The sequence below is a fragment of the Megascapheus bottae genome, chromosome 25 (assembly GCF_031878675.1).
Source record: "Megascapheus bottae isolate mThoBot1 chromosome 25, mThoBot2.hap1, whole genome shotgun sequence".
Lineage (NCBI taxonomy): Eukaryota > Metazoa > Chordata > Mammalia > Rodentia > Geomyidae > Megascapheus > Megascapheus bottae.
Genome location: NC_143533.1, coordinates 16,733,801 through 16,744,047, shown reverse-complemented (window position 1 = coordinate 16,744,047; position 10,247 = coordinate 16,733,801). Strand labels below are relative to the sequence as shown.

Here is a 10,247-nt window from a genome sequence, read left to right as displayed (position 1 = left end):
AGCCCTATTGCATGCACCTCTGGGGACTGGGGATGTGATGGCTTAAGTGGTAGCGTTGTATGTATGCATATAAAGAAGTATCACAACAAAACTTCATTGTCCTAATCATGTGTGCTAATTAAAAGAAAACAAGCAGAAAAAGAGAGAAAAAAAACAAATAATAAAAAAAAAACATTGTAAGGCTTGGCACCCGCGGATTCCAAACGTCTTGCCTTTATGGTAAAAGATCTGGTCTTCAAGGAGCCCTCCCCCCCCCCCCCGCCCCCAACCCCGCTTTTCTCTGGGACTACAACTCCCAGGATGCCTCGCGCGCGTCCGGAGCGCGCAGGCGCGTGTTGGCGGAGGGGAAGGGAGGGGAACCAGCCTTACGGACGGCGCTGACGAGCCGAGCCGGGGGCGCCGCTGGCGGGTGGGTCCGGGAACTCCCTCAGAGGCAGGCTCCACGGACCGGCTAGGGCTGCTGGGAACGGAGTGGCGGCGCGTGGGGCCGGCAGTTCCCGCGGGTCGGTGAAGGAAGTCGGCTGCGGCCCCGGCGGGCAGGCGCGTCTGTCAGGTAAGCTCCGTCCCGGTGCTTTCCAGGAAGTGAGGCTGCGGGTGCGGCGGCGAGGCGGGCGCGGCCGGGAGCTGCACGGGTCGAGGTGGCCGCTGCCTGCCCTGCCCTGCAGCCGCCGGGGTTCCCGTCTCGTTCCTCCCGGAGCCCTTGTTAACCCAGGGGAGACGGCGGCGGGGAGGCCTTGGCACGACCCCGGTGCGCTGGGCGTCGCCCGCCCGTCGAAGCGCGCGAACCTGCGGAATTGTTGGAATCGCTGGGCCATCCCGGCCGCCCCAGGTTCGAGACCAGCCTCTGGCTCCTCCCAAGCTCCTCTGGGGCCAGGATTTGGGGCACCCCCGCCCCCCCCCCCCCACACACACCGCGTCTCCACCTTTAGCTTCACCACCCGGGACTCTCTTCCTAAAGGATTTTTTTTTTTTCTCATTAGCACGCCCTCCTCCCCCACCCCCATCCCTTTAAAAGTTTCTTGTGGAAAGTTGAAGAAAACGCAAGGAAAAGAAAACAAAAACTCGAGGGCACACCCTTTTGTGATTGAAACCTGGCTCGTCCTGCCTAGGCTTTTTTCTTTTTCCTCCCCGCCCCTCTCTAAAAAAAATTTTTTTTTCTTTTTTCTTTTTTTTTCTTTTTTAATGTAGCTGCTCAGTTTTTAGAATACATCCCCGAGCCCGGCCCGGGACCCGCCCAGCTGTGTCCAGCTGTGCTGTTTGTAAGCTGGTTTGTCTCTGAGGACGTGACTAGGCTGGGTAAGCCAAAGCCTGCAATTCTGATTACAAATCGAAATGGGAAACAGCCACAGTCTCTCTCGCCTGCCCCCCTGAGAAGACCGCCCGCCTGCCCCTCTCCCCCCCCCCTTTTTTTTTCCTTTTTGTAATGTTTAGTTAAGACTCAAATTTCCAACTTGCCCTTGGCGTCTCTTAAAACCAAAAGTCATCTGGTAATGTGTGCGGGCAGTAAAAGTTATCCCAGGAGGTCATACTTAAACAGGAAATCAGAAAATCTGCCCGTGGTGATTTAAATGGGTTGGGTAAAGTCTTCTTTTGGGTTGTAACATGTTTTTTTTTTTTTTTTTTTAGCCAGTCCTGGGCTTGAGCTCAGGGCCTGAGCACTGTCCTTGGACTTTCTCAAGGCTAGAGCTCTACCACTTGAGCCTCAGCACCACTTCTGGCTTTTTCCAAGTATGTGGTACCAAGGAATTGAACCCAGGTCTTCATGCATGCTAGGCAAGCACTCTACCACTAGGCCAAACTCCCGGCTCCAACGCTTTTTTTTTTTTTTTTTTTTCTGCAACTCATGTTTCTTTTTCTGAGAGCCTTTCAGATTCGCTTTGTGTGTGGGGTGTGTGTGGGGGGGGGGACAGAGTAAATGAATTAATTGGTCTGTCATAACTATCTTAAGTTTAGAAATTTAGCTTTACCTAGGCTAATTTTCTCTTTCTAAATTCTCTGAAGCCTATACTTCTTAATTAAAATCCATAGTTATTAAAATAGTTATAGTTACTTCTCTAATACATTTCTTCTAATGAAATGAAAATAATTAAAATTTGAATCGCATTATATTCTAGCCCTTGTAGCTTCTGGGTGTGAGTGTGCATGTGTGTGGGTGTGTATGTGAGTGCATGTGCGCATGTAAGTACACACAAACAGCTAGTACTGGAATTTGATTTCAGAACTTGGTTTCCCTTGGCTTGCTTATTTATTTATTTATTTATTGGCCAGCCCTGGGGTTTGAAATCAGGTTCTGAGCACCGTCCTTAGGCTTTCCCAGTCAAGTGCTCTTCCAGTTGAGCCACAGAGCACCCCTTCTGGGTTTTTCTGTGTATGTGATACCTAGGAATCCAACCCAGGTCTTCATGCATGCTAGACAAGTACTCTACCACTAGGCCAAACTCTTGGCCCTATTTATTTGGTAATAGGACTTAAAACTCTGGGCCTGGGTGCTGCCCCTGAGCATTTTTGCTCAAGGCTAGTTAGTGCTTTACCATGGAGCCAAGATTCCACTTTAGGTACTTAATTGGAGAGTCAGCTTTACCTGCCCTGGGTTGCTTTGAATTGGGATCTGTAGATCTCAGTCTCTTGAGTAGCTAGGACTATAGGCATGAGCTACTGGTGCCTGGTTTGCTTGGCTTTTTGCTTAAGACTTCTGACACTTGAGACAGCTTCACTTCTGGCTTTTTAGTGGTTAGTTGAATATAAAAATCATGGACTTTCCTGCCTGGGCTGGCTTCAAACCAGGATCCTCAGATCTTAGCCTCCTGAGTAGCTAGGATTACTGATGTGAACCACCAGCAACCTGGCTTCTTACAGCTGCCTTTAAGTATTTATTATTAAGGTGGTACCACAGGGGTTACCACTCATTTCATAAGCCAGGTAAAATGAGTACATTTATTTTTGGACAATGTCACCTCACCCCTTCCTTCATTTTCCCCATTTCCCCCTCCTATCTCTGTTTACAAGTTACATAGTTCATTTTCCACACCATGTCTACTGAGTACCATTATGCATTTGTTTATCCTTCTTTCCTCCTTACAGTGTTCTTGCTTTTATAACTGTCAGGATTTCTAGTTCATCTTTAAAATCAGTGTGATGGCCAAATAACCTTATGATTATCTAGCTATCTTTGATTTTTACTTTTTTTTTTTTTTTTTTTTTGTGGGTCATGGGGCTTGAACTCTGGGCATGGGCCCTGTCTCTGAGCTCTTCAGCTCAAGGCTACCATCCTACCCCTTGAGCCACAGCCCTACTTCCTGTTTTTTAGTGATTAATTGGATATAAGAGTCTCATGTTCTTTAATGCCCAGGCTGGCTTTGAACCACTATCCTCAGATCTCAGCCTCCTGAGTAGCTAGGATTACACTCTTGAGCCACTACCTGGCTCCTCCCCCCCCCCCCCCCCAGGGAAAGCTTTGAACTATGGTCACTTCCTGAGAAGCTGAGATTAAGGGACTGCAAGCTATCTCACTTTACCCTCAAGGTATGTGTAATGTTAATATGAAGGTTGGGGGGCCAGAAGTTTGGCCTAGTGGTAGAGGGCTTGTCTAGCATGCACGAAGACCTGGGTTCGATTCCTCGGTACCACATACATGGAAAAAAGCCAGAAGTGGTACTGTGGCTTGAGATCAGGACCTGAGCGATTTTCTCAAGGCTAGAGCTCTACCACATGAGCTACATGGACTTTTGTGCCCAGGCTGGTGTGATTCTCAGACCTCAGCCTCTTGAATACCTAGGATTGTAAGTGTGAACCATTGGCCCTAGACAAGGTTTTTTTTCTTTTTCTTCTTAAAAATTTTTTTTGGTTCTTGATTTGAGGGCCTTGCATTTTCGCTTGACATACTCAGCAATGATACTCTACCACTTGAACCACAGATTTTTGGTGGTTAATTGGAGATAAAAATCCTCATGGATTTTCCTGCCTAGGCTGGCTTTGAACTATGATTATCAGGTCTCAGCCTCTTGAGCCACTGGGATTACAGTTGTGAGTCACCACTGTTGGCATATGAGCTGGCATATGAGCATAATTGAGGATGACATTATTCTGTAGGCTGTAATAGTGGCCTGACCACTGTCAGTCCTGGTCTTAATGGTCTTGTTGCTGGCTTTTGATTTGTATAGTGTCTCAGTTCTGTGTCAAATCCTTTATAAAATCACAACTATAACATCATGTTGATAGAAAAGTGGTATAGAAAACAAAATCCTGTTGAATTCCTGTCCATTAGTCAGTAAGGCACATATTAAAATTGTGAAGAGTCAAATCCACTTTGTTGCCTAGAAAAAAATGACGTTTATAAACAGACATTCTTATATTTTTCTGTGTCTGGCATCCATTAGGGGTTTTTGTTTTTTAGAGTCTTTTTACAGTAATGAAGAAATGGAAGTTAATAATTGAAAGCACATGTATGGTCTTGTAGAGTTTCATTTGAAGCAAAAATCATTAAGGTTTTGGAAGTGGAATGCTTCTCTGTCCATCTTAGCATGCCCTTCCTGTTTTCTTCCTTCCCTTTCTTTCTTTCTGTTCTGTTCTTCCTCTCTCCCTCTTTCCTTCCCTCTGGACTGAATCCTATTATGCTGGAGTCCCAGGATCAACTAATGTTGAGACTATAGGAGGAGAGCCTCAGACTATAGCTGCATGCTAGCAACCCAGTCTTTTTTTTTTTTTTTTTTTTTTTTAGCTTAGTCCTGGGGCTTGAACTCAGGGCCTGGAAGCTGACCTTGGGATTTCTCAAAGCTAGCGCTCTACCACTTGAGCCACAGTACCACTTCTAGCTTTTTCTTTGTATCTGGTACTGAGTAATTGAACCCAGGGCTTCAAGCATGCTAGGCAAGCACTCTACCACTAGGTCAAACTGCCAGCCCAGCCCAGTCTTTTTATTCCATCATATTGGAGTATTACCAGAATGTTTAGGGCAGCTAAACAAGCTAGGCCCTTGCATCTGTCAAGAGAAGAAAGAATTCAGGCAAGATGTGAACACAGTAAAAATGATAGTTCATTAGAAATATATCATGTGCGGGGATAGGAGTTTGGCCTAGTGGTAGAGTGCTTGCTTAGCATGCACCAAGACCTGGGTTTGATTCCTCAGTACCACATACATATTAAAAAAAAAAAAGCTGAAAGTGGTGCTGAGGCTCAAGTGGTAGAGCTCTAGCCTTGAGAAAGTTCAAGGACTGGGCTCAGGCCCTGAGCTCAAGCCCAGGACTGGCACACACACACACACACACACACACACGTGTGTGTGTGTGTGTGTGTGTGTGTGTGTGTGTATAAAATCATGTGGGGACCAAGAGCTTCTTGGTAGTTAATTGGAGATAAAGAGTTTCATAGCCTTTGCTACTCAGGTTGCCTTTGAACCACCATCCTCAGATCTCAGCCTTCTGAGTAGCTAGGATTTACAGGTGTGAGCAGCTGGCTCTCAGTGTATTGTCAACTTCTTAAGAATAGGCCCTGTATTCTAAAAGGACACTATGCATATCTTCCTGATTGCCATTTAACTGTTAATCCTGAGTATACTGTCAAATATTTTCTGATGGAGGAATGCTAATTATAAATTTGCATTTGAAATAGCTTTCTTACAGCTGAGTTCAGGGAGTCCCCTCAATTTAGCTGTTTTTCCACCTTGTCTTATGCACCTTGTTTTATAATTAAGACAGATTTGGGGGAGTAAATCCAAAGAGCCTCTGTCCACTGAAGCCTCTACTAGAGAGCAAGCTTAAGACTTGTTTATTGGCCTGGTTGGAATAGATGTAAACATACGAAAGAAATTTTTTTCTGTGCTGTTGTTTTGTGCCATTAACAAGCTTGAATTCAAGGTTTGGGTGTTGTCCTTTAGCTTTTTCCACTCAAGGGTGACACTCTACCAACTCAAGCCACAGCACCACTTTTTGTTTTAGGTCTTATTTATTGGAAACACAACAAAGTATCTTTAGAAGGATGTCACCCCAACATCATTACTCTTAATTACTTTCATTTGTCCTCATTCCCTTTCAGGTTTTGATATGATTGTCATCATGGCATATTATTTTTTGTTCAAGGATTGAATAGTAGTAACTAGAGATTGCTTTCTCTTTTATGGAAACCATCCTTGTTAATAAAGATGAAAAGGGTTGGATGGAGAAAAAAAAACGATTAGCAGATTTGGAAAGGGGAAGGGAATCTCACAATTTAACTTTGCTTGTTTCTGCTTTTATTTTAGTTTTCAAACACAAGGTTACTCTTCTGTAGAAATGCCAGACAACTTTGATTTTCTTATTCATTCTTATGTTTCTATTCTCTAATATTGAACAGCTTCATTAGACTTTGTGTGCTGTACATTTCATCCATGTAGACTGTGTTTTAGTGGATTTTAGTATAAGTACAGTTGTGCAATCATTACCACAATCTTTAGAGCATTTTCATCAGACTGTAAAGAAACCCTTTACCTAATTCCAGTCACAACTTCCTTCCAACCCTAGGCAACTAGTAACGTTCCATTTCTATGAATTTGTCTGTTCTGGACATTTCACATATATCATGTAGTCTTTTGTGTCTGGCTTCTTTCATTGTTGTATTGTGAATACTTTGTGTTGGAAATTTCTGAAATACTGTCAGGCTTCCTCTTCAGCTATGTGTTACATCATATGCAGAGTTAGCTACTCAGGACTCAGGGGTATATACTCAGATTCCTACAAATACTCACTAAGGAAGGTTCACAAATACACAAAGACAAACTTAAAACCAAGGTAACTGATACACCATGCTAGCCCTTTTCAGTTTTCTTTCTTTCTTTCTTTCTTTCTTTCTTTCTTTCTTTCTTTCTTTCTTTCTTTCTTTCTTTTTTGTTGTTGTTGTTGGCTGTGGGACTTGAACTCTGGGCCTGGGTGTTGTCCCTAAGCTCTTTAGCTCAAAGCTATTGCCCTACCCCTTGAGCTACAGTGCCACTTCCGGTTTTCTGTTGGTTAATTGGTGATAAGAATCTCTTTTTATTTTTTTTATTTTTTTTTATTTTTTTTTGCCAGTCCTGGGCTTAAGCTCAGAGCCTGAGCACTGTCCTTGGATTTTCTCAAGGCTAGAGCTCTACCACTTGAGCCTCAGCACCACTTCCGGCTTTTTCCTATGTATGTGGTACCAAGGAATCGAACCCGAGTCTTCATGCATGCTAGGCAAGCACTTTAACCACTAGGCCAAACTCCCGGCCCCAAAAATCTCTTTTTAGTGCCCAGGTTGGCTTTGAACTTTGATCCTCAGATCTCAGCGTCCTGAGTAGCTAGGATTACAGCAATCCCACCTGGCCCCTTTTCAGTTTTTTTATGCAGATATATTTAAAACATCATTGCAAATACATGCCAGGGCACACAGTTCCTGAAAAGTGAGAAAATGGAATCAAGGTAGGCCAGATTAATGGGTTGATTTGATTAATATTGTCCTGATAGCTAAAAATAAAACAAAAACAAAACCCACATCCCAAAGCTTTCACATGTTTTTTGACCTTGTAGCTATATATTAATTGATACATACATAGATTTGAAGGTAGGATGGTGTCATATACCTTCTTAACCTATTGCAAACAATTCTTTTAAGCAGGATTTTATAACTAATAATTATATACTGAGGCATTTTCCCCTGGAAAGTAATAACCAGTAAAACAGTTTAGTTTCTTGGGTGTGGTGTAACAACTTGAGTGAGGAATCATAAAGAGGTATTCCCTTGATGTGATTATAGCAAAGGGAACTGGGGCCTCATGCAAATGTGTCATGTCAGACTCACCCTGGTCAAGCATAGTACACTTCTAGGATTTGTTTTCAGTTGTAATGGCCTCTTAACCCAGGGTTCTTAAAGACACCCCTTCCTTTCCTCCTCAGTGGACCTGCTGTGTGCACTGGGATGCTGGATCTAGTAGGATAAGGGAGGAAGGCCTACTTTGGGAGGGACCACTAAGTGATTATTTCATAACCAGCTGCTTGTGTTTTGTTGTTTTTCCTAATATCTATAGTTTATTGGTGAAAAATCTCAGAACCAAACACAGAAAGATGGGATATGAGAAAGGGACATGCTTTTACATCTGTAAGGCCTCTGATGCAGCAGCAGCTGCTGCTTCTGCCTTCTTCTTCTCCTTCTCCTTCTCCTCCTTCTCCTCCTCTTCCTCCTCCTCTTCCTCCTCCTCCTCCTCCTCCTTCCCCTCCTTCTCCCTCCCCCTCCTCCTTCCCCTCCTTCTCCCTCCTTCTTCCTTCTTCTTCCTTCTTCCTTCTTTCTCCTTCCTTCCTTCCTTCCTTCCTTCCTTCCTTCCTTCCTTCCTTCCTTCCTTCCTTCCTTCCTTCCTTCCTTCCTCCTCCTCCCTTTGTCTTCATCTTAGTCTTGTTTTTTGTAAGTTATGAGGCTTGAAGTCTGGGCCTGGATGCTATTCCTGAGCAGCTCAGCTCAAGGCTTTTGAGCCACAGTGCTAGTTCAGTTTTATGGTAGTTAATTGGAGATAAGAGTCTTAGGGACTTTAGTGCCTGGGGTAGCTTTGAACTGCAATCCTCAGATTTCAAGCCTCCTGAGTAACGAGGATTACAGGTATGAGTCACCACTGGACCGGGTGCTCTGGTGCAGCTTTTTGTCAAAGGATCTTAATTTCCAGAATGTAGTCAGTTATCCCAAATGGATTCCTGGGGGTAGTTTGCTGTCGACACTTCAGAGAACAATTCTTGTCACTGAATTCAGCCCCTTAGCTGTCCCTCCTGCCTCAGAAACCACATTCATTCTCTTTTCCTGCTCATCTCTCCCTTCTTCCCTTTGTTTTTCTCACTGCTAAAACCTTAGTTCTTGCTTACATGTCCCTTGTCTAGGATAGAAGGCTCATCAAAGAACTAGCTCTTGAAGAATATCAACAGGTTTAAACATAAGGAGAAAAGATATTTCAGGTGTAATGGGATGATATAATCTCTAGACTGGATGCACAAAAGCTTGGAGATATGCTGATTTTTATTTATTTTAATTTTTGGCTGTAATACAGGGTGGGTAAATATCACCCCATTCCCTTTACTTTTCTTTTTTTGCTGGCTTCCTTCCATTTTTACCCTCATCCTCTTTCAGTCCGCCTTGATTTCTCTCTTTTTTTTTGGCCAGTCGTGGGCTTGAACTTAGGGCCTGAGCACTGTCCTTGGGTTTTCTCAAGGCCAGAGCTCTACCACTTGAGCCTTAGCACCACTTCTGGCTTTTTTCTATGTATGTGGGACCGAGGAATTGAACCTGGGTCTTCGTGCATGCTAGGCAAGCACTCTACCACTAGGCCAACCTCCCAGCCCCGCTTTGATTTCTTTCTCGTGTGTGTGTGTGTGTGTGTGTGTGCGCGCGCGCGTATTTTCCTCATCTAACTAAGCCTATCTTTTCTGACCACCCACAGTGATCTCTGAATTTCTGTAGCACTAATTGTCAGGCCCATTCTTTTGGGAACTAATTATATATTGCCTTGACTTTAAAAAATAGCTTTATGTTCATGTTCCATTTTCCTAAATAGTGTGCATTAGTTAAGGTTCTGGGACCAGAAGGATCACAAACCTACCACAGTGGGAGTTGTAGTGGGTTATTATTGCAGAGCCACTGAGTTTTCTGAAATGACTTACATCGGTGGAACCCAGGACAGGCACTTGGGAAGTGTTCCATGCTCTGGCCTGCGTGGATTCTCTTCAGCTCCTTTCCATGCCTCTGCTCCATGCTAGAGTATCAGTTTTGATGTTGAAAAGTGGTCTGAAGTAACAGTATAATTTGTCTTGATTACTGAAGTTTTGGAGTCTTCTTTAATCATGTGCCCAAGGTTCTTTTTCTTGAACAGTGCTATTCTCCGCTTGCTCTTGGTTATGGTTTTCCTCTGCCTTCAGTTTAAATGTTACCAGGCTGCATCAAGATTTGATGAGAGTTAGAGTTTATCTTCTAGTTTTCCAATTCCTGGAGATGGAAGTGTTAGAGTGGGACTTAGACTGCTTGGGCTGGGGATGGTCTTTGACCCAAACAGCTATGATGGCTTAGATGTTATTGAGTGCTTCCTAGGTCTATATACTTCATAGGAACTGGATTGAGGATAGTTCAGGATGAGGAGTTTGGGTTTGATTATCCAAAACATGCTTGTTCTGGTATCCGAGTCAGAAGGAAGAGACTGTGGAAGAAAGAGACCTTGTATATGTTTTACTTTGCTTTTTCTTCCTTCCTTCCTTTTCTCCTTCCTTTCCTTCCTTTCTTCTATCCATCCA

At 43.8% G+C, this 10,247-nt stretch overlaps 1 protein-coding gene across 2 annotated transcripts in view; it reads left to right on the top strand.

The window, feature by feature from the left end:
* The first annotated feature begins 360 nt into the window (after window positions 1-360).
* The window catches only part of Tmod3 (tropomodulin 3), a 51,703-nt gene continuing 41,816 nt past the window's right edge, over window positions 361-10,247 (top strand). The window contains exon 1 of one of the 2 annotated variants that reach the window (XM_090358402.1): window positions 361-553. The gene's annotated coding sequence lies outside the window, so the exon portion shown is untranslated. The remainder of the gene's footprint in view (window positions 554-10,247) is intronic. The other variant, XM_090358404.1, reaches the window with a different exon arrangement.